Source organism: Phacochoerus africanus, chromosome 5 (genome assembly GCF_016906955.1).
Source record: "Phacochoerus africanus isolate WHEZ1 chromosome 5, ROS_Pafr_v1, whole genome shotgun sequence".
NCBI lineage: Eukaryota > Metazoa > Chordata > Mammalia > Artiodactyla > Suidae > Phacochoerus > Phacochoerus africanus.
The window spans coordinates 61,661,722-61,683,732 of NC_062548.1; the positions used below are offsets into that span (position 1 = coordinate 61,661,722).

At 43.3% G+C, this 22,011-nt stretch overlaps 1 gene segment (V, D, J or C); it reads left to right on the plus strand.

Annotated features, from left to right (window-relative positions):
- Positions 1-22,011, plus strand: part of LOC125126689 (immunoglobulin kappa variable 2-28-like) — a 75,495-nt gene that overhangs the window by 23,763 nt on the left and 29,721 nt on the right.

Sequence of the window (22,011 nt, forward strand, 5' to 3'; positions counted from 1 at the left end):
GGGTCCCAGGTGAGGATGGAGGGGAGAGGAGAAGGGGAAGGGGGTGCTGTGGGGGCAGGGCTGCTTTTTGTGGGCATGTGCCAACATGCATGTGCACATCTCCCACCCTCTGCCAAGGGCAGATGTTTAACAAACGGAGAATGAGGATAAAACCAGATGAAATAAGTACCCATCCTCTGGTGAAATTGTGGGCAAGTGGACACATGACCTCTAGAGATCTTTGATGGTGTAAGTCCTGGGGTTTTCTCAAGGTGAATGTTTTGGGGACAACTCACAATCAAAAACTAATCTAGCATGAAGTAAATAACAAGTAGAGAATTGTGAAAATTACTCATGATATTTGCTCAAAATGCTCTTCTTTTCTCTCATTATTTCAGGATCCAGTGGGGCCATCGTGCTGACCCAGACTCCACTCTCCCTGTCAGTCAGCCCTGGAGAGCCAGCCTCCATCTCCTGCAGGTCCAGTCAGAGCCTTGAGAGTTATGGAAACAATTGGTTGAGTTGGTACCAGCAGAAACCAGGCCAGTCGCCAAGGCTCCTGATCTATAGTGCTACCAACAGGGCCTCTGGGGTCCCAGACAGGTTCAGTGGCAGTGGGTCAGGCACAGATTTCACCCTGAAAATCAGCAGGGTGGAGGCTGAGGATGCAGGCGTTTATTACTGCCAGCAATATAAAGAGTCTCCTCCCACAGTGATACAGCCCTTGACACAAACCCCTCTCCTGGGGGCCCAGCTGCACACATGGGTGTGTGTTGTCTGGGGGAGCAGAGGGGCAGATGCTCTGAGGCTGTGTAAGAGGAAGAGGTGGGAGAACCAGGGGCAGAGGGTGCAGCTGAGGCCTGTGGACCAGCAGAGCCTCAGCTCCTCCTCGGACACCACATGTTCAGACCTGTCAGCTGCCTGGCTTTGGTGAGATACTCCTTTAGAAACAGGCCAGTGATAGGAGCTGGCCTGCAGGTCACCCAAAGCTTAGCTGAAGTCCATTTGTTCAGCCTTTGTTTTCTGCCTGGGCCAATCAGAACTTTTATCCTGGTGTGTATTGATAACCATAGAGGAGAGCATAACATCAGGTTAGAAACAATCGCACTCCTAGAAAAGGATCTTTTTAGCTGCAATTTAAGCCTGTGTGATTCTATTTTCCAATGTAATCTCATGGCTCTCTCATGCAATGAAAATATCACATCTATTTCACCCTTCTATTTCTTGTGGATTTTTCAATGTTGATTTTCCAAACCCTCTGACATTCTCCCTTGCTCTGGATTTTCTTGTCTTTTTTCAACTTAAATAATTTTGTGGAGATTACAAGCTTGATGGTATATTGTCATAAAAAGAAAAAATGTCAAACATAAATAAAGTGACTCATTTTGTACATACAAATCTCACTCACAGTTTCTGGGTATAGATATAATTAAATGAATAACTGAAATGTCTCCTTTTTTAAAGGCTTTAAATATATATCTGAATATATAAGTGTCCTGCACCTTTCAAGTCAGGACACTGTCCCTGAGCCTCTGTCAACAGCACACTAGGGGGCAGTCAAGTCCAATTCTTACCGCACATGTCTATCCTCTTGCAAGTTTTGGTCCTTCTGGTCCAAAGCTTTTCTTTATCTGCCTACCACTGTGAGGATTACAACGCCTCTTCTGCCTCCCTCTTCACTCTTCCTCTCAGCAAATATTTACATTCAGACAAGTTCTATAGCATGTTTTTTTGTTATCTTTTTTTTAATACATATTCTTAGGTCAGTTCAATTCCAGTTATAACCAACACCACGGGTTTATGTTGCAATGAAGACGAATGATTTTTACTGAGTTTTACTTTAAATATTACCACTAAGCCCCAAAACAATAGGTGTTTACCTGTCTGGTTAGTAGGATTGCCTGCATTTCTGTGACCAGGAGTTCTTTGCTTTCATGTTTCCATAGAATCCAAGCAAGAATTCTCCTCTTGCTATTGCCTTAAATAAATCACTTTGATGCAGTAAGTTTACCTAGAATTGTAGACTAATAGACAGTCTCATAATGGGTTTTAGATTTCACATGAGGCTGTCAGGGCCCAGAATTAAGAGCCCATCTCTTGATGGAAGAGCCTCCCAACTGCCCAGGATAAGAATATGGGATTGAAGATTCCCACATGGAAGTTTCTAAGAATTTATTATGGCCTGTAGGTCTCAGTAAACTTTATAAGACCTCCATGCCTCCTTTCAGGAATACACATTGTATCTCATTTTATTTTACTTTCATTATTTTTTTAAAATTTTTGCTCCTTTTTATCAACTTGGCCTAGCAGTTGCTTTAGAAGAGTCCACCTACACATTTCTGGAAGCACTGAAAAGTGAGTGCAAGTAATGCTTCAAAGAGCATTTGAACTCTGGCTTATCCTTTGCTTCTGGGGAAAAGTGAATGAGTGGATGAGAAGTCACTTCTGTGAGGCTAGTGGGTCCCTGAGGCAGAATTCACTGTTGTCACTACTGAGGTGGTTAATAGATTTGTATTATAAGGTGAGGAGTGAGCACTAAAAAACTCACTCATCTCTTGTGTCTTTCCTGATATGATCTTCCCTTTTGCATTAAACTGGTGATGTACAGGCATTGTTATTGAGCTTTAGGAAATCAATTAAGAGTTCCCTTATGTTGCCATGGCTTAAAAATCCAGGAATGTCACTGCAGTGACTTGGGTCCAATCCCGAGCCTGAATCTTCCAAATGCTATGGGCTCAACAGAAAAAAAAAAAATCATTTTAAGTGTTTTAATTTAATGTTGTTTTTTTCCCAGAATGTCTGCAGTGTCTCATTTTCACAATCATAAGAATTGCTAGATTCCTGAATTCACTGACTATGAAAGAGAAGCACTGAACTTGAGAATCCTTAGGTGAGAGGCCCCATTTGGCTTTATGTGCATGACCTTATCCATGACATTCTGAGAAAATCCTGTCTTGCTGACCCCGGGGCACCATACAAATCCTCCTCCACAGGCAGGGTCTGCCTTGCGGGTCCCAGAACCTCCCTGTGCCCTCACTCCCCACATCTCAAGTGACCTGACATGTTTACAAGGTCAAAGAGAACCTCACATGTGCACGAGGGAGAAGATTGCTAAGCAGCCTGTACAGCCATGGCTTTGAAGGAGACTTTATTTCATGTGCAAATACTGGGTTTTAAGGGTCAGCTCAGAGTGAAGCTCCTGGAACAGGTGAAGAACCTACAGAGCAGAGGAAGCTCAGGCAGATGATACAATGCAATGACCATCTTCCTTGGTGCAATTACTCCACGGGGAGCAGGATTCAGCACATCATTTAATGTTTCTAGACAAAAAGCCTTCATCATGAACATGTCATTTCCCACTTATCCTATTGATCATTTTTTATGTCTAAGGAATTTTTAAATTCATTCTATGAGAAAAGAAATAACAACGAGTCAAACATTAAATACAGATGCCTGTTAGGCAGATGGAGAGGAAGTTCTTGAGGATCCAGAAGAGTCATGTGTGGAAACATTTGTTTCTCCATGTTTTGAAATAACTGATAGAGTCAGAGGTCAAAGCATTCGCAGAGCCTTCCCTGGGCTTTCCATAACCCAACGTCCCTTTAAGCCATGGACTTGATCCTCTGGTGAGTGACAGTGTGCTGTTGGTTTTGGCAGGCAGCCAGCTCCAATCCCAGGTGCTCAGGGCTCAGGATCTGGTCCAGCCCACCTGCCCCTGGGGCCCCCTCTGCTGGGGGCCTGATCTCAACACAAGGAACCTCCATCTGGATCCAGACGGGGAACAGTTCCCTCTGTCTCTCATCTTGATTGAAGCAGCCCAGGTGGGAACTCTGTGGGGTAACAAAGTCTACAAAACACGGTTCCCAGAGTGTGTCACAGTCTCCATCCTACAGAAAAATGCCAGCATGAACATAAACTCCAACATGAACAAGACAGTCTTGCCAAGCCATGAGTGTCCTGCACTGGCTGGAATGTTCAGGAAAGCAGCCCTGCATCTGGTTGTAGAAACACAGACATTGCCTGGTAACTTCAAAGCCAGGAGCAACACCCAGAATCATTTGGCTAGCACCACAAACAAAGCCAAAAAAGCAAATGCTTCCAGAAATAGATACAATGAAGCGGAAAACAACATTTTGACAGAGAAATGTGTCACATTTGTAACTGTACATTTACCTCTAGGCCCTGAGAATGGCGGCAAAATGAGATTGTTGCCATCATGTTCACATTATAGGTGAACATAGGTTTTCTCAGTTACCTTTTCAGCATTGTTTCAAAATCCTATTCTTGAGCATTTCCCAGGGATCATTCAGACAAAAGCTTCTTGTGGAATCTCCATACTATTGTATTAGGTAATTTGTCTTGGTCAATTAAGTCTCGACTTGGGGTTAAATTATCCAGACTTTAATAAGAGGGCAAAGTCTAATTTTTCGAATCCCCAAGACTTTATTTTCAGAATAAAAGCCATTGAACATTGTCACTGTTATTCAGGGGCTGTTCAGTTCAACATGACCTGCCTCAGTCTGAAACATTTGAGGAATCGTGTGGTTGTCCTATGTCATGACAGGTGGGGGTGTCAGGCTGAATCCCTGAGTAGTGCTGGCTGGAAACCCTGGTCCACAGTGACCATTCAAAGATAAAGCCCAGGAACGTGTCTGTAACAGACATAGATTATCCCGCGACATGGAAATAAGGACCCAGTCATTATTCTCCTCGCAAACAGCATCTCCTTTTGAATTATTGACTCAGGGATCTGAATAAACATACATCAGTGAGAGGAGGAGGTTCTTACACCAAACAGTCAAGAACCAGGCAACTCTCGCTTTGAGGAGAAAGGGTCAACCTGGGAAATAATATCTTAGGAACACTCTCAAAAATCATATAAAATCATGCTTTTTTCATTATGTTTCCTCATAAAAAGTGGATGTTTTCTTCATAAATTCTTTGATTAGCCTGTCATATATACAACACTTATATACACATGTGTCTGTGCATACGTACATGTAGGCATGTACATGGCATGATCGCCATATATAGATGGAGAGACAGGGCAGAGAGAGACAGAGACAGAGAGAAACATAGAAGTATAAAATAATATGCACCAGATTTAAACAGTTTCAGATATTTCATTTTAGTGCCTGAGACATAACATTCTTATGCCTTTTCTTACTGCCTGAAATGGGACTATGAGCTCTCTGCACAGCAGACATAGCATCTTTTTTCCTCAGTTAAGTCCTGTGACTTAAGTGCTCTTTGAAATGTAATTCACAAGGTACCAGGAAACGATCCAATCTAACTGATTCTAACACCTGACTCTAAGGTCCATAAGCAGTCAACCCGGGAAGAGCTGGCACATGGCAGCTCTTGCACCAGCTCAACTCCGTGCTGTTACTGGGAGAAAACATGGGTGTTCAGGACTAACAGGGAGAGAGCAGTCCTCCCATCTGGACCACCTGGGGAGGCTCTGAGGCAGACAGCCATGCCCTCCTGGTACTGACCCTGGACACGCACGTCTGCACCAGGGTCTCTGATGCTTTCTTACACCAGCCAGCCATGGGCACTGGGTGCTTAAAATTATATCAGACTTTCACAGTGAGATTCTTCTTCCCACTAACTCAAGAATTATGAATTTTAGGTATCCATTTTATCCTAAACACAGAAGACCGTTATTTCTCTTTGCTCAAATCTGAGTCCCTCCACCCCCGACCCCTCAACCCCACCCAGGTTCTTTCCCCTCTGCTGCCCCCACCAGGGGATTTGCATTTGCATGCTGTCCCCTAGGGAGGACCTGCCCAGGCCAGCCTGACATAAAAGGGCAGCTCTAGTCTGGCTTGGACTGATCAGGGCTCATCCGTGCACAGCTGACCATGAGGTTCCCTGCTCAGCTCCTGGGGCTCCTCCTGATCTGGGTCCCAGGTGAGGATGGAGGGGAAATCTGAAAGGGAAGGGGGGACTGTGGGGGCAGCACTGATTTTCATGTGTATTTGCCCACATGTGTATGCACATCTCTCACCCTCTGATGAGGCCATGAACTGTTTAGATCAGTGAGCATGAGAAGGATCCATATGAAACCCAAGTACCTATAGGATGTATGGTGAATATTTACTTCAATACTTCCCTAACAAAACTCAGAGTTATTGACTCAGGCAATGGTGAATTAGGGAAAAGAAAATATCCATATTTTTTGAGCAGTGTATAAGTTCTCTAAGTTTGCCTACTATCTGTCAGATAGCATCTTTGATAAAAAGCTGGTTATTAATTATGAGCATCACTTCTTAGCCTGCATACTATAGGGTAGGAAATTCTGATGCATTTTTGCCTCTGTGGACTCCCATTGCTATATTTCTATCCTATATAATGTATAGTCTGCAATTCAGGCCCCTCTGTCTTTCTTTAATAGACAGAGGGTACTTTTCATTTTTCTTGTGTCTAGTTTGGTAAATTTTGCATGCACGTATGTGTGTTTTAACAGATCCTTTTCCCCCCTCAGTTTTGATATTTTAGGCCAAAAATAGTTTAAATTATCCTCTTAGCTTTTTCATATATGTAGGCAGTATGCAAGCTTATGATATTTCTATTTTTATGTTTTTATGCTATCCTCCATTACATTGTGGGAAATGTCTGAATACTAAACATAACTGAGATTCCCAGAAGAAAAAAAAAAAGTGAAATCACATTATTTAATGCCCAGAACAGAGGAGTGTGGGGTTACTTCAAAGTTCATGTTATAAGCAGATATTAGTGCCTGTATTTAATGGTGTCTCAATCAACACTCTTTTGTCGCCATTCTACATGCTATAAAGGAGTAAATTAATATGCTACAAAAGTAACATTGGAAAATATTTTTTAAAATAATACATACTCTGAAGCTAGTGAGTATTTCGCCTGCAGCAAATATAACTCCGGCAGCTAGCCCCTCCCACTGACTTATGTCTTTTCGCATAAAAAATACACTCACCCATTCCTAAGAACCCCAAAAGACCCTCTCATTACAACTCAGCTCAAAGGCCAGAATCTTGTCATCTAAATTAGATCTAGGTCCAGACGAGGCTCCTTGGTATTTCCTGAAGCACAGGTCCTCAAGTTCAATTCTTCTCAGTTTATAGAGACGTGAAAAACAAGACACAAGATCCCTTTCTATATACACTCAACATACAGTGGTAAGACAGGCAATATAGTCATTCCTGCTTCCTGCTTAAAAAGAAGGCAGAGGGCTGGCACACAGGACTTGGGTCTACATCGATAACATAATCCAGCTGGACAGATGTTGGAAGTTGCTTGATTAGCTCTCAAATCCTGGGAATAATTCACCATGGGTTCTGGCACAGCTTTTAGTTCTGCCCTCCAGGTCACTTTTCTTTTTTATACAAAGTAATAAGGATTGGTGGCTGAGAAGTATTTTCAGGCTGCTTCCACCCTCCACAAGTCTGGACTCCAAATCTTCTCTTCACTCTGTAATGCCTCTGCCCCTCTCAGTCCCAGCAGCCCACCTCCAGTTACCAACATCTGCACCCGGTTTCAACTGCGGTGTGACCAGGGGACCAAAACCTGGAGTTTAAAACAACAAACCTTTGTTATGTCACTCTTTCTACAAGAAGCTTGACACAGATTAGCTGGGGGACTCTGGCTCAAACTCCGTGATCTCATCTGCAGCCTGTGCCAGTCAGAAGAGCTCCACCTCAATCTGACTTACATGGTTCGTGGCAGGTATCCTTCCCTCACCAGAGAGCAGCCCATCACATGGCCGCTGGCTTGCCCCAGATCTAGTGACCTCAAAAAACAGAGAGTAAAGGTATTCAAGATGGAAGGCATGGATTTTTGTATCCTAATTTCCAAGGAGACAAACTACTGCATGTTATTTTTCACTGGGACACGCAAATTATGTAGCTGGCCCTGTTCTCCTGGGATATATAACAGACATGTGCCAGATTGAAGCTTCCAAACTTCCTGTGAATGGGGCATACCTAGAAATTATCATATTAAGTGAGATAAGTCAGACAGAGAAAGACAAGTTTTATATGATAGAATTTATTTGTGGAACCACATAATATGTAATACAAAAGAACTTATTTACTAAACAGAAACAGACTCAGATTTTGAAATCAAACCTATAGTTACCAAAGGAGAATCATGAAAGGGAGGGATAAATTAGGAGTTTGGGATTAGCATATACATGGAGTTCCCGTAGTGGCTCACTGGTTAACAAATCCGACTAGGAACCATGAGGTTGCAGGTTCGATCCCTGGCCTTGCTCAGTGGGTTAAGGATCTGGCATTGCCGCGAGCTGTGGTGTAGGTTGCAGGTGAGGCTCAGATCCCGTGTTGCTGTGGCTCTGGCATAGGCTGGGGGCTACAGCTCCAATTCGACCCCTGGCCTGAGAACCTCCATATGCCGTGGGAGCAGCCCAAGAAATGGTGAAAAGACAAAAAAAAAAAATGCACACTACTCTATATAAAATAAATAACCAGTAAGAACATACTGTACAACACAGGGAAATCTACTCAATAGTCTGTAATAACCTGTATAGGGAAAGAATCTGAGAAAAAAATGAATATGATGTGTATATGTATAACTGAATCAATTTGCTATACACCTGAACCTAGCACAACATTGTAAGTCAAATATACTACAATAAAATCTTTTAAAAGAAAGCCAACAAGAACAAAACAAACGATTTCACATGTATTCTAAAAAAAATATATTATGACTGAGTTCTGCTATATCAGCAAGGAATACCCTACCTCCATTATTTTATTCCTTCCTTGAGGAATGAAATCAGGCCAGCAGAATTCAATTAAGGGAAAGAAAGAGGGTTATCTTACTATCCTTTAGAACTGACAGTAGCAGTTTAATGTCTCACCCTTCATCTTTTTCTTTTCTTGTGTGTATGTGTGTCTTTTTAAGACCGCACACAGGGCATATGGAGGTTCCCAGGCTAGTGGTTGAATAGGAGCTGCAGCTGCCAGCCTGTGCCACAGTCATGGCAAGACCAGATCTGAGCCACATCTGCAATCTATACCACTTTCAGGACAATGCCATATCCTTAGACCACGGAGTGAGGCCAGGGATCGAACCCACATCCTCATGGATACTAGTTGGGTTCCTTACTGCTAAGGCATGATGAGAACTCCTCACCCATCATCTTTTTTGCCTTGCTGTTTAGCTGTAAATCTCAACTTTCCACTTTCAAAATGCAGCTTGTAGTTGTTCTTAATTATAGATGTGTGGTAGGTATATGAAGGAATTTATGGTAGGTTCTACTCAGTACCTTTGAGTAGACATTAACTCACTTGAGTCAAGAGAAAATAAAAGATTTTAATGTTTAAAAAAAAAACCCCAATGTGAGAAAAGACGGTTTAGTAGAACTAATACGTGTGTACATATTGGAAGAGAGTGCTGAGTCCTCATGGACCCAAGTGTACAGTTGAAAACAGCATTAAAGAGACATTTCTCCAAATCCTGTATTCAACTGCCAGTGAAGTAATTATGGTCCTGAGGGCATAACCCAAAGAGGGGCAGTGGTTGGTGGTGTCAGGATTATTGCTATGGTGCTGGTCACCCCAGTTTATTTAGCATCAGAGTGGCAGAGGCTGGAATGCGGAATCCTGTAGAATAACAAAAAGTCTGGTTGCAGAAAAGCAAAGGAAAGGAAAGGTGATATTTGTCAGGAGACTGGAGTTCAGTCACAGCCCATTGGAGAGTGAGCAAAGTCATGACCATGTGACCACCATGGCTGCTCATGAAGGAAGTTTCACTCTCTGTCATTTAAGCACCTCCTCCCCACCCCCACCCCCACCTACCACATAATTTGCATATGTCTCCTGTATCTAAGCCCCTCAACATCTCTGAGGCCACATGCTTTTCAACGGGGGAAGACCTCGTCTACCCAGAAAGGCCAGGTCAAGACTATGGGCTCCCAGCCTCACCTCCTCTGCTTCCTGCTCCTCTGGATCTCTGGTAAGAGAAATATTGGCTCTTTTCCCAAAAGTCCTCTGAATCTTTGGAGTTTCGGTAGTGGTGCAGTGGTTAACAAATCCGATTGGTATCCTTGAGGATGCAGGTTCAATCCCTGGCCTTGCTCAGTGGGTTAAGGATCCGGCATTGTCGTGAGCTGTGGTGTAGCTTGCAGATGTGGTGGCTTGGATCCCACATTGCTGTGGCTGTGGTGTAGGCCAGTGGCTACAGCTCTGATTGGATCCCTAGCCTGGGAACCTCCATATGCCATGGGTAAGGCCCTAAAAGAGACAAAAAGACCCAAAAAAAAATCCTCTGAATCTTGACCCCCCAAAATTACATTTCTATAAGAAATTGATTTCTGTTATTTCTCTCCAAACAGGATGCTTTGGATTTATCTTTTATGTTTTCCTTCCTCAGACAGTACCAGGGCAGAAACAACACTCACTCAATCTCCAGCATTTGTGTCAGCGACCCCAGGAGACAAAGTTAACATCACCTGCAAAGCCAGCCAAGACATTGATGATGATATCATGTGCTATCAACAGAAGCCAGGAGAAGCCCCTAAGCTCCTTATTAAATATGCTTCCATTCACATCACTGGGGTTCCAACCCGGTTCAGTGGCAGTGGGTATGGAACAGATTTTACTCTGACAATTGGAAACATGATATCTGAAGATGCTGCATATTATTTCTGTCAACAAGATGATAATGTACCTCTCACAGTGATATCTTCTCCTACAAAAACTTCCAAATGCCCTAAGTGGGGTGACCTCAGCTGCTACTGAAAATATTCAATATGTGGAACTAGGTGACCAACTGGGATTTATAAGTTTTCATCATGCAAATGCAAACTCACTTCCTTTTCCTATTTCTTTCTATAGTTTCTTCTGCCTCCATCGACAGATGATTGGATTAGGAAGATGTGGTATATATATACAATGGAATACTACTCAGCCATAAAAAAGAATGAAATAATGCCATTTGCAGCAACATGGATGGAACTAGAGACTCATACTGAGTGAAGTAAGTCAGAAAAAGAAAGACAAATACCATATGATATCACTTATATCCGGAATCTAATATACAGCACAAATGAACCTTTCCACAGAAAAGAATATCATGGACTTGGAGAATAGACTTGTGGTTGCCGAGGGGGAGAGGGAAGGAGTGGGGTGGATTGGGAGTTTAGGGTTAATAGATGCAAACTATTGCATTTGGAATGGATTAGCAATGAGATCCTGCTGTGTAGAACTGGGAAGTATGTCTAGTCAATTATGATGGAGCATGATAATGTGTGAAAATAGAATGTGTACATGTATGTGTAACTGGGTCACCATGCTGTACAGTAGAAAAAATTTGTATTGGGGAAATAACAATTAAAAAAATAAATCAAAAAATTAAAAAATTAAAAATTTCAAGGTCTGGCTAAAGTTATATCTGACTCTGAGACTTTCACTGAGCTATCAGGTTCATAACCACTGAACAAGGAAAGCTAGTGGCTACAATACTCTTAAGGAAGGGAATAATGAAATCATAGACATGATTGTTTCATTTATAGTTCTTGTGTGTTGAAGCCCAGCAAGGGACATGATATCTAGGAATAATATACATCAGAATGACCTGCTGAATGAAAGCAAATTCGTTCCCAAATCCACTGCCATAAAACTGGGCTAGAACCCTGGAAGCCAGGGCAGATGGATGAAAAGCAAAAGTTTGAGGATTTCAGAGATTTGTTTCCCCTTTTTAGGAGCAGACCCAAGAACCTAAGTAAAGAATCTAATTGATAAACGTCCTCTTATCTTTTTCATATATATAGGCAATAAGCAAGCTCTTGGTTTCTCTGTTTTTATGTTGTCCTCCAATACATTGTGGGAAATGTCTGAATATGAAACCATAACTGAGACTCACAGAAGAAAGAAAAAGTGAAATCACATTATTTAATACTCAGAACAGAGAAAGAGTGTGGGGTTACTTCAAAGTTCATGGTACAAGAGGATATTAGTGCAAGTACTTAGTGGTGTCTAAATCAACACTCATTGGTCACCATTCCACATGCTATAAAAGAGTAAAGTAATATGCTACAAAAATAGTATTAGCATTCATAAGAGAAGAAGAAGAGGCATTGGTTTTCATGTAGCAGACTTTCTTACAGGTTAACACATCCTTTCCATCAGATAACCCAGAGGATCCAGGGCCTATGTCGTGGTTGCACCAGATCATATTCTTTTAATGTGAGGGAAGTTCTACTTCTAGTTACCCCTTCCTGATCCTGTTTGTAAACTAAAATCTTAAGATATAGGAGTTCCCACCATGGCTCAGTGGTTAATGAATCTGACTAGGAACCATGAGGTTGCGGGTTCGATCCCTGGCCTTGCTCAGTGGGTTAAGGATCTGGCATTGCCGTGAGCTATGGTGTAGGTTGCAGGTGCGGCTCAGATCCTGTGTTGCTGTGTAGGCCAGTGGCTATAGCTCTGATTAGACCCCTAGCCTGGGAACCTCCATATGCCGAGAGAGCGGCCCTAGAAAAGGCAAAAAAAAAAAAAGAGAGAGAGAAAGAAAGAAAGAATCTACCTAAGGATTTAACACTCTATTTAGAGGAATTGCATCATTAAGGTAGTAATTTAGATGACTGATTTTATTTTTCATCCTTTCTATTATTACACAGGCTGCCACCACCTGGAGCCCACTGAGAATTTATCTGTCCCCTAAACTTTCTTTCGTCCTTGCTTCTGATAGCCAAGCATGTTCTAGAGTCAACTATGCCCAGGAGCCACTAGAGGGTCTCTCAGAAGCCTCCCAGACATAGGAAGCAGAGACCTCTCAGCCTCTGAGGATGAAGTAGCTGGGCCCTGCAAAAACTGCTACAAGAGGTTTTTGTTCTTGTCTGTACCACTGTGGGTGGGAAGCTGCTAGACTGCTGACAGTAATAGTCTGCAGCATCTTGAGCTGCCACGCTGCTGATGGTGTGAGAGTAAGAGGTCCCAGATCCACTGCCACTGAAGCGGGTTGGGACCCAGGAGGCCAAGTTTGATGTGCTATAAATAAGGAGCCTGGGAGGGGCTCCAGTCTTCAGTTGGTACCAGTGTAATTTGTTGGTGCTTACACTTGGGCTGCCATTGCAGGTGATGATGACACTCTCCCCTTGGGAAACAGCCTTGGAGGCTGGAGACTGGGTCAGCACAATTTCTCCACTGGATACTATCATCATTTAGGAGAGATGAAAAGAAATAGAGATATAAGAATGTCTTAGTACCATGAAACATGCTCATTTACTAAGATTCAAGCTAAGAAAGAAAGAAAGAGGGAAGGAGGAAGGAAGGAAGGAAGAAAGAAAGAGAGGAAGGGTTATCTTAGATTCAAATTCCCATGGGAAAAATTATCCTGGGTTTGGAGCTATCACCCTTTCTTACCTGTGACACTGAGCAGCAGGATGCTGAGAATTTGAGCCTGAAAATCCATGACGTTGGCTGAGGCTGTCACAGGCTAAACACACTGCTTCTTATAAAGCACTCCTTAAAAACAAACCCTGAGAGTTGTGTGGTTTCAGAGGAAGAGAGGTGCAAATCAGCCAGGATGTGGGTGAGGAGATCCTGATTTATAAGTCCATGTGGTCCTATTTACTTGTATAAGGAGAAGGGGAGGTTCTTGGTGCTTTTCTAAGGAGTGCACACACCTGGTCCAGGACATCACCTCTGTGCTCCTGTCCAGAAAGGCTTAATTTAATCTCGTTAACAAGGAACGCTCTACGGGCAGTGTGGGAAGTGACTTTACTCTGTGATGAGAACATGTTACATGTGATGTCCTTCAGAATATACCAGCCATGGGAGTTCCTGTTGTGGCTCAGCAGTAATGAACCTGACTAGAGTCCAAGAGCACCTGGGTTCAATCCCTGGCTTCGCTCTGTGGGTTAAGTATCTGGCATTGCCACGAGCTGTGGTGTAGGCTGCAGATGCAGCCTGGATCCCGTGTTGCTGTGGCTGTGGTGTAGGCCGGCAGCTGTAGCTCCGATTTCACCCCTAGCCTGGGAACTTCCATATGCTGTGGGTGCGGCCCTAAAGAGACCCTCCCCCCAAAAAAGAAAAAAACAGAAAAGAAAGAAAGAAAATCCCAGGCCCACAATTCTGCCTCCTCTTTCCCTGGCAGGTCCTCCACTGAGACGTTGTACATTCACTCAGGTCTCCATAAATGCCAAGGAACTCCCAAAGCACTGGAGAAATTATCCCCTAGTAGGCAATCTAGAATATAGATAGTCTCAGGGATATTTCTAAGCAGGGTGGGCACTGTTTCCATCCAGAGAAAAGAACCCACCAGTAAGGCAAAGCAAAGTAAACATTTCTCTGTGAAACCAGAAGCAGCCTTGGCTTGTAAGCCCCACTTGCATAGAACACTCGACCCCCTGCTGCTATTACAAGATCCTGGGCTTTCAGGAGCTAGAATGTGTATTTTATTGATTTCCACTTTAATTTTTACTAAATTAAATTAAAAATTCCTTCTTGCTACATCCTTGGACTTTTGTTAGTGCTTCTTTTTCTAAGTTCTTAAGGTAGAAGCTTAGGTCATTGATTTGAGATCTTTCCTCTTTCTTTTCCAATTTAGGCATTTTTAGGCTTATATTTCTAATATTATCTGTTTATCAACTTATAGCAAATTGAGCACTAGACAGAGGAAAACGTTGATCATTTCCTCCCTTGAGAAGCAACAGGAGAAACATGAGGAGCTGGGATGAAAACGTCACCTTGAGGGATCTGTTTGATGCCGTTCACAGACATGATTTGGGGAAGCTTCCATACTTAATGTCCTTGGCAGAGGGACCACTTGTGAGCAAGGAAATGAAAACAAACAAAACGGTATATAGTATGACAGCTATAGCAGACAGACCTGAGGTTGGTCCTATGTGTGATGCCTACCCCATGGTGTTCATACCCCATATTATCCCTGCCTCCCCACCACGGTTCAGTGTGGGCAGCTCCTGTGACTTGCTTCGATCTAGCCCATGCCATTTTGCAGAGAGGGAAGGGATTTTGAAGATATCATTAAAGTCCCAAATCGGTTTATGTTCAGTTAATCAAAATGGAGATTATCCTTGGTGAACCTGATTAAAACAGGATAACAAAATGCTTTAAAGAGGAACGGAGCCCTCCCTGTTGATGGATTTCCCCTTTGCTAGCTTGGTTAAAAAGGAACATGGAACAGAATATCAGGAACATTAAATGACCTCCTGCCTGTATCCAGCAAAGTCAAGCCCCTTAGTCAAGATAGTCACAAAGAAAAGAATTCTGCCAATAATCTGAATGGCCTTGGAAGCAGATACTTCAATGCCCCAGATGAGATTACAGCCCAGTTGGCACTTTGGTTTCAGCCTGGGAGATCCCGAGGCGATGCCCCAGCTAAAGCTGCCCAGACTCCTCACTCTGAGAATCTGTGATGATCAGGGTGTGTTGTTTGTGGAAAGTTGTTATGCAATAGAAAACTAGGAAAACAATAAACTTTCCTATGTAATGAGAAAGGGCTACAAATTTAGAAACTAAGGGGAGTCTGAGACCATAGACATGTTACAGGGGACTGCTTTGTTCTCTTGCTCCCTCTGGGGAGGATGTAGCCCCCAAGAGGCCAACGTGTGGATGGAAAGGGAGGTGGTGACTGGCCTTCCTTAACCGTGCTGTGCACACTCAGCCTTCTGGACTCCATCCCACCTGTAATATCAGAACACATCAGAAAAGAAAAAGGGAGGAGACGAGAGAAGACCTTGGCCATGTCTACTACAATCAGTGTTCTAGAAAATGGGCATGAAAATTGAAGGAAGACAAAAGGACAAGTAAAAATAACTAAAACTGAGGACCTGTCTTCCAAAAAATTTTTAACCAAAGAAGGAAAAATAACCACATCACAATTTCAGGTTTCTCAAGAATCATAGGGATCTTTTATGTGAGCTCTAAGAAAGTAATTAAATTTTAAAATAGGTTATATGAGACACACACACAATCCTTACAAGGATTTTCTATTCCATATTTTGACCCGTTTATCAATAAAGACACCAGATCGAGGTGTGTAGGTGGAGAGGAGCATCTGACAGGGCTGAGCTCAGTTAGCAGCTGCCTGGGGAGGTTTTTTGAGACCTGGAGCACTGTGGGAGGACTCTCCTGATGCTGCTGGCAGAAATAGTTTGCAGCATCATCAGCCTCCATGGGATGAATTGTGAGGGTGAAATGAGTCCCAGATTCACTGCCACTGAACCTGGCTGGGACTTCAGACTCTCAGCTGGATGCTGCCTAGACCAAGAGCTTAGGAGGTTGTCCTGGTTTCTACTGATACCAGTTAACGCAGCTAATAATGCCCCAAGTACCACAGACACTCTGCCTGGCCCTGCAGGAGATGGTGACCTGCTCCCCTGGAGATGCTATCCGGGAGGCTGGAGACTGGGTCAGCACAATGTCCCCAGTGGAGCCTGGAATGGTAAACAATAAACAGTAAGCTTAGCATGTGCACTGAGATGGTCCCAGTGTAGATCCCTGCCTTGGAGAGGCTTGTAATCACAGTCACTATGGTTAACCACAGAACTAGGTAACTTAAAACTTAAAAACAAATGCTTTTATTCAAGAGACTAAGAACTCAGAGACACAGAATGAATGACAACCACAATGAGTTTGTCCAACAGTTCTCTGTATTCCTTCCATCTCAGCTGGAATCCAGAGCAGCAGGATCCCCAACAGGGGAGCCCCTGATCTCATCCCTGAGAGCTGGACTAGAGGCTACTCCTCAGGTCCTGACGAGAGGACTTTAAAGATGCAGTGAGCAGCCTGGAGTATTGCCTAGTGGCACAACATGCAAATCAGCTCAGAAGAGCTTGGGCTGGTGCTCAAAGGGAACACCTGCTCTTACTGCACCCAGTGAGACGTGGAGTCACCAAAATTACCCAAGTGTAGCTCAAGCACTTCTCAAGGGATTCTGTGACGAGTCTGTTGCATCTTTGCCTTCTAGTGTGTCTTTAATGCCACATGGGGATGGTTCTTGGGCTGCCATGTCTTAATGACATAAGTTGTTTCAGGAACACCGTTGACCTCTAAATTTTAAATTTTGTATAAGAACAAATGACAATACACTTCAAGTTGTGACCTTTGTAAGAAAATGAAAAGAGTGGGGTTATAGTGGAGTGAAACAGGGTGGCCTGGTTCAGCTGGGGAACAGAAATGGGCCCCCAGAGTAAATGGCCTTTAACCCAAGTCCTGAAACAGGGTCAGGAACTGAAATGAATTAGGAATGCAAGCACCAAAACTTAATGAAGGCTCAGTATTTAATCAGTGAACTGCCTCCATGTAAACAAGACAGGGACTCTCCATCTGCTTAGTCCTGAAAACCAGTGCTGTGCTGTACAGCACTGGGAACTGAATCTAGTCACTTATGATGAAGCATGATGGAGGGTAATGCGAGAAAAAGAATGTATATGTGTGTGTGTATGACTGGGTCACCTTGCTGTACAGTAGAAAATTGACAGAACACTGTAAACCAGATATGATGGAAAAAATAAAAATCATGTTAAAAAAAAAAGCAGTGCTGTATCCCCCTGAGGCCGTCAGAGGGAGAGGCATCTTCCTTATTCAAGGTAAAGAAAGACCAGTCCCTAACTTTCCATTCACCCACCTTTCTTGCCACTAGAAGCTAGAGCTGGGAACCCCATGTTCTCTGACAGCAAGATATAGTGTCCCAGAGACACTGGGAATGTATTATTGGTATTAGATGTATTTTAGACCATGAAGTGACTAGAAAGATTGATATCTAAAAATATTTCTTGGAGGTTAAAGGTATCCAAGAAAGCAACTGAGAATCGGCTAGTAATGTATCTGTTTAATATCTTCATGTGCAAATACTTACATTGGCCTTTTCTGAATTGCTTCAGTACTGTAGCTGAAAAAGTGCCTTTTTGTTACATGTAAAAGAGTAATTCGTGGATTTATTAATAGATACTTCAATCATTTTAAAAAATTCTACACGATTCATCTTTACTCAAGAAGACAAATCTTTGGCAAAATCTCTAAAGAAAGTCATCAGCACCAGCTCTAAGGACACCGGAAGAATGTCTGCTCACTATGGAAGCAACAGCAGCCAGGACTGGATTCAGAGCACCTGTAAATGAGCTTCCAACCCAACTATCCCAGCCCAGTTTGTGGGCAGAAGTTCAGATGTTCTCATATGTCTATACTTTATCAACTATGAAGAGGCTGGCAATGTTGTACTTTCCTGCCCTGTAAAGCTGTCCCCAGGTCCCTGCAGAGTCACAACCCTGAACACAAACTCAGGCCATCTGGGCAAAGAGGCTTTATCGTGCCAGTCCTTCCCTTTGCCTGTGCCGAAGGCAGCTATACTAGCTTGTCGAAAATTGTGTAAAATGCAAGGGAAGGTGACATGCCTCAGCTTGCAGCTGTTTGCCACAGAGAGAAGCCGTTGCCCTTGATCCCCAGGATAGAATAAGGCATGTAATTTCACACTTCAGTTGATGCTAGTGAGTCCATCTCTAATAATCCAAAAACAGCAAGGACACCAGTTTTTCTACAATCTACTGTCCCACACAGGTAACTTAATAATTGAGAACCAAACACAAAGTATCCCATAGAATTCTGACAGAATCGTATGATATATGATTAACAGAAGGTTAAAGAAAATGTGGGTTTCAAAGTTAGTCAGGTCAGGCAACTTTCTGCACCACCAGCAGAAGGACACTATCCTCTCCCTGAAGTAAGGGATACAATTTATGCATTCTTTCTTTCAGTCCTATTGGGCAGCCCATAACAACAGCAGTAGCTGCTGCAATAACAATAATTGCACATACTGATGTTGTTTAGTCAGGATCCATCAGTTGAATTCAGGACTATATCAGTTTGCCCTGAATTCCAAGAAAATGATGAAGGTGGAAAGCTAAAATGTGAAGCTACTTGAGAAGAAGAAAAGCATCTACATGCTAAAAGCATACCAGCCACTTTCCATACTCATTAATGGGTAGAGATCTGTGCAATAAGACTGGGTAAATCTTCATGATAGAGCCCAGGAAAGCAGGAAAGATCTATTCCAATCAAACAGCATAGAAGAGTATGTAAGTAGTCTCATGCTGCACAAACAGAAATATATAGATATACCTTAGACATCCTGGAACCTAAATTCTTTATGGTTGTCGGAATGAGAAAGGCAATTCCAACCCCACCTCTGAGGTCTAGGCAACTTCTGTAGAATTCAAATGGTCTTGCTCCTTTTACAATGACTTCAGACTTCTTTGAAAGGCTTCAGTGGGGACACCGTGGGATCATCTTTCCCTTTTCCCCTTTTCCTTCCTTGTCACTCTTACAGGAAAAGAGAAGAGAAGCTAAATGAAGGACTGTCTTATGAACATTACTAAATAATCAGTTCTTGAGAATGGACTGCTATGAAGACATCATTGTTACAGAAGAGCATTCTGCTGTAAAAGCTGGTGCGGCAACAGAGTGGAAAGTGTGGGAGGAGCCACAGGACTTGGGCTGCCCACTCCCTTCTCCACAGTGGAAAGAGAAATGTGCTATCTGGGGCCAGAGTCCCGAGAGAGGCTTTCATGCTCTGCAAATGACAATGAATTTGAGCATCATCTCCCTCCCCGGGTCTGACTATGAGGATGAAATGTGTCTCAGACCACCTCTCACAGAAATGACAGAAATCCCAAAGACACTGGATGCCAAATGAATCAGGAGCTTAAGAACTTGTTTCTCTTGTTGCTACATACAGTGATTATGGACCTACTGCTAGAGATCTGACTTGGCAGATGTGTGTTAGTGGCTCCACCTTGTGGACAGATGATGAGAATGAAGACAGGGAAGACCATTATCTGAGTTAGTGTCTAAAGCGCAGTCTACACAAGGATCTAGGGCAAATGAAATTGTGCCTAGGAAAAGCCACATGGCTTATGAAAAACACACACTGGGAAGGGTTCTCTCTCTGACAAACCAGCAGCTTAGGAAAGAAGTGTGCCCACTCACAAATGAGCACGTGCGCGCGCACACACACACACACACACACATAATTCCAGTTGTCAAGAGGTTAGGAAATGTTGATGGTGAGGTACATCAAACAACAACAACAACAACAAGACAGAGTTTAGCAGTAGTTAAAGTGATGAAGACAGATTTTATTCAGAACTATTGCAACAGAGGAAAAGATGCCTCCATACAGACCAGGCTCAATTCCCAATACACTATGGGCAAACGGGAATTGATAGCCAATGGTGAGAGTCTGAGAATGAAAAATTACTAAGAAGAACATCAGGTGTAAAGGAGGTTATGGCTAAACTGACTTAAAAGTGTCTTTGCTGAAGACAGGCCAGGGTGATCAGAAGTCACCTGGAAGATGATGGAGGATGAGTAAGCCAATGAGATATCAAGGGTGATCAGACATGAAGAACTCTTGTTACAATGACTTAGCAGAGTTCTTCCTGAAACTGGGTTTTATAAAGAAGTGCATAGATGGGCCAAAGAGAAAGTTCAGGAACATGAGTCATGTTTGATCAAGCAAAGAATCTTTGTCAAGTGTTTTTCTAGTTTTTCTTTGTGCTTCCCTCTTACCTGGTATCCAGAGAAGATGACATAAGAGCAGCTTAGCGCCTTGCCAACTGTGTGCTCTCAGTCAAGAGTAAGGTAAATTTAAGAACTTGAAAATCTTCCTTTAAAGATGCTCTCATCTCTCAAGCCTATGACTTGGAAACAAACACAAAGCAAATACCCCTTCAGAGGACTACCTTCCTGAGACCCAAGGAAGAATCAACTTTGACAAAAAATGTCCATTTGATGCTATTATTTAATAGTTACCAAAAAGGATGAGGGATTTGACTGAGATTTTATTCAAAGGATGGAAAACAGTCCCTTCATGGAAAATTGCCACCATGGGTAAAAAGGGCAATACTTTTGTCAATTCAATCTGATGATCCAGCTTGTTGAATGAACAATTAAACAACAAAAGAGCTAAACCTACCCTGGGGATTAGCTGAGAGAGAAGACTCAGCCACTGACTCAGAAACTGTGTTCCTGGGTCATAGCTTAACACCCAAAGAAACATCCACTGACAAACAGGCAAAGCAACACCAGAACTATAGGGCCCATCGGGGAGATGGACAAGGACAGCAGAGCACCATCTACCACCTCACAGAAAAATGCTTTTCTTCTTTCACAGGAGATTCTATAGTGTACCTTAGAGGCAACCTAAGACCCCTATCAGAGAAATTATGAATACATGAGCCACAACCCCCAGTATCAGACATCTGTTTTCATAAAGGGGGCTTCACCTACAAACACTGGCCCATCTGTGACACCCCCAGGGCCCATCCTCAGGGGTAGGACTGGGCAAGGGCAGGCAGAATCACCAGGTGTGACCACAACCCTCAGTTCCACCAGCTCCACTTTCACGCTCCATGGGCATTTGCATCAACCAACCCACTAACCTCATCACTGGCCCAGCCCTGTGGTAAGAGGCTAATAAACAGGTCTTTTCTGGAACAGGGTCTGAACAGCCTAAGGATGGTGAGAGGTAGCAAGATGGTGCCACTATTCCAGGTCCTTGGGCTCATGTTCCTCTGTGTTCCAGGTAAGAATACAGCCCCAGCTCAGGGGTGATCCTCATACTCCCCAAAAAGAGAATAAAAAGAGGACAGACCTGGTTAGCATCTGGCCTCATGCTGGGAAGTTCATTCCAGCTTTAAAAATAGAGTGTCACAGCATTTCTGGACCAGTCCCTATGTGCCTCTGATTGCAGGTTCCAGTGGGCAGATTGTGCTCACCCAGGCTGATAAATTCCTGCCTGCTTCCCTGGGAGAGAGTCTCCATTAGCTGCACAGCAAGTCAGAGCCTGCTTTACTCAGATGGGAAGCACTACTTATCCTGGTATCAGCACAAACCTGGGCAGGCCCCTATGGTCCCCATATACCATGGTTCCACATGAGTCAGTGGAGTGCCTGCCAGGTTCAGTGGCAGTGGGTCTGGGGCAGACTTCACTCTCACCATCGAGAGCCTGGAGCCTGAGGACTATGCAGTCTATTTCTGTCTTCAAACCCTCAAGAGTCTTCCCACAGTT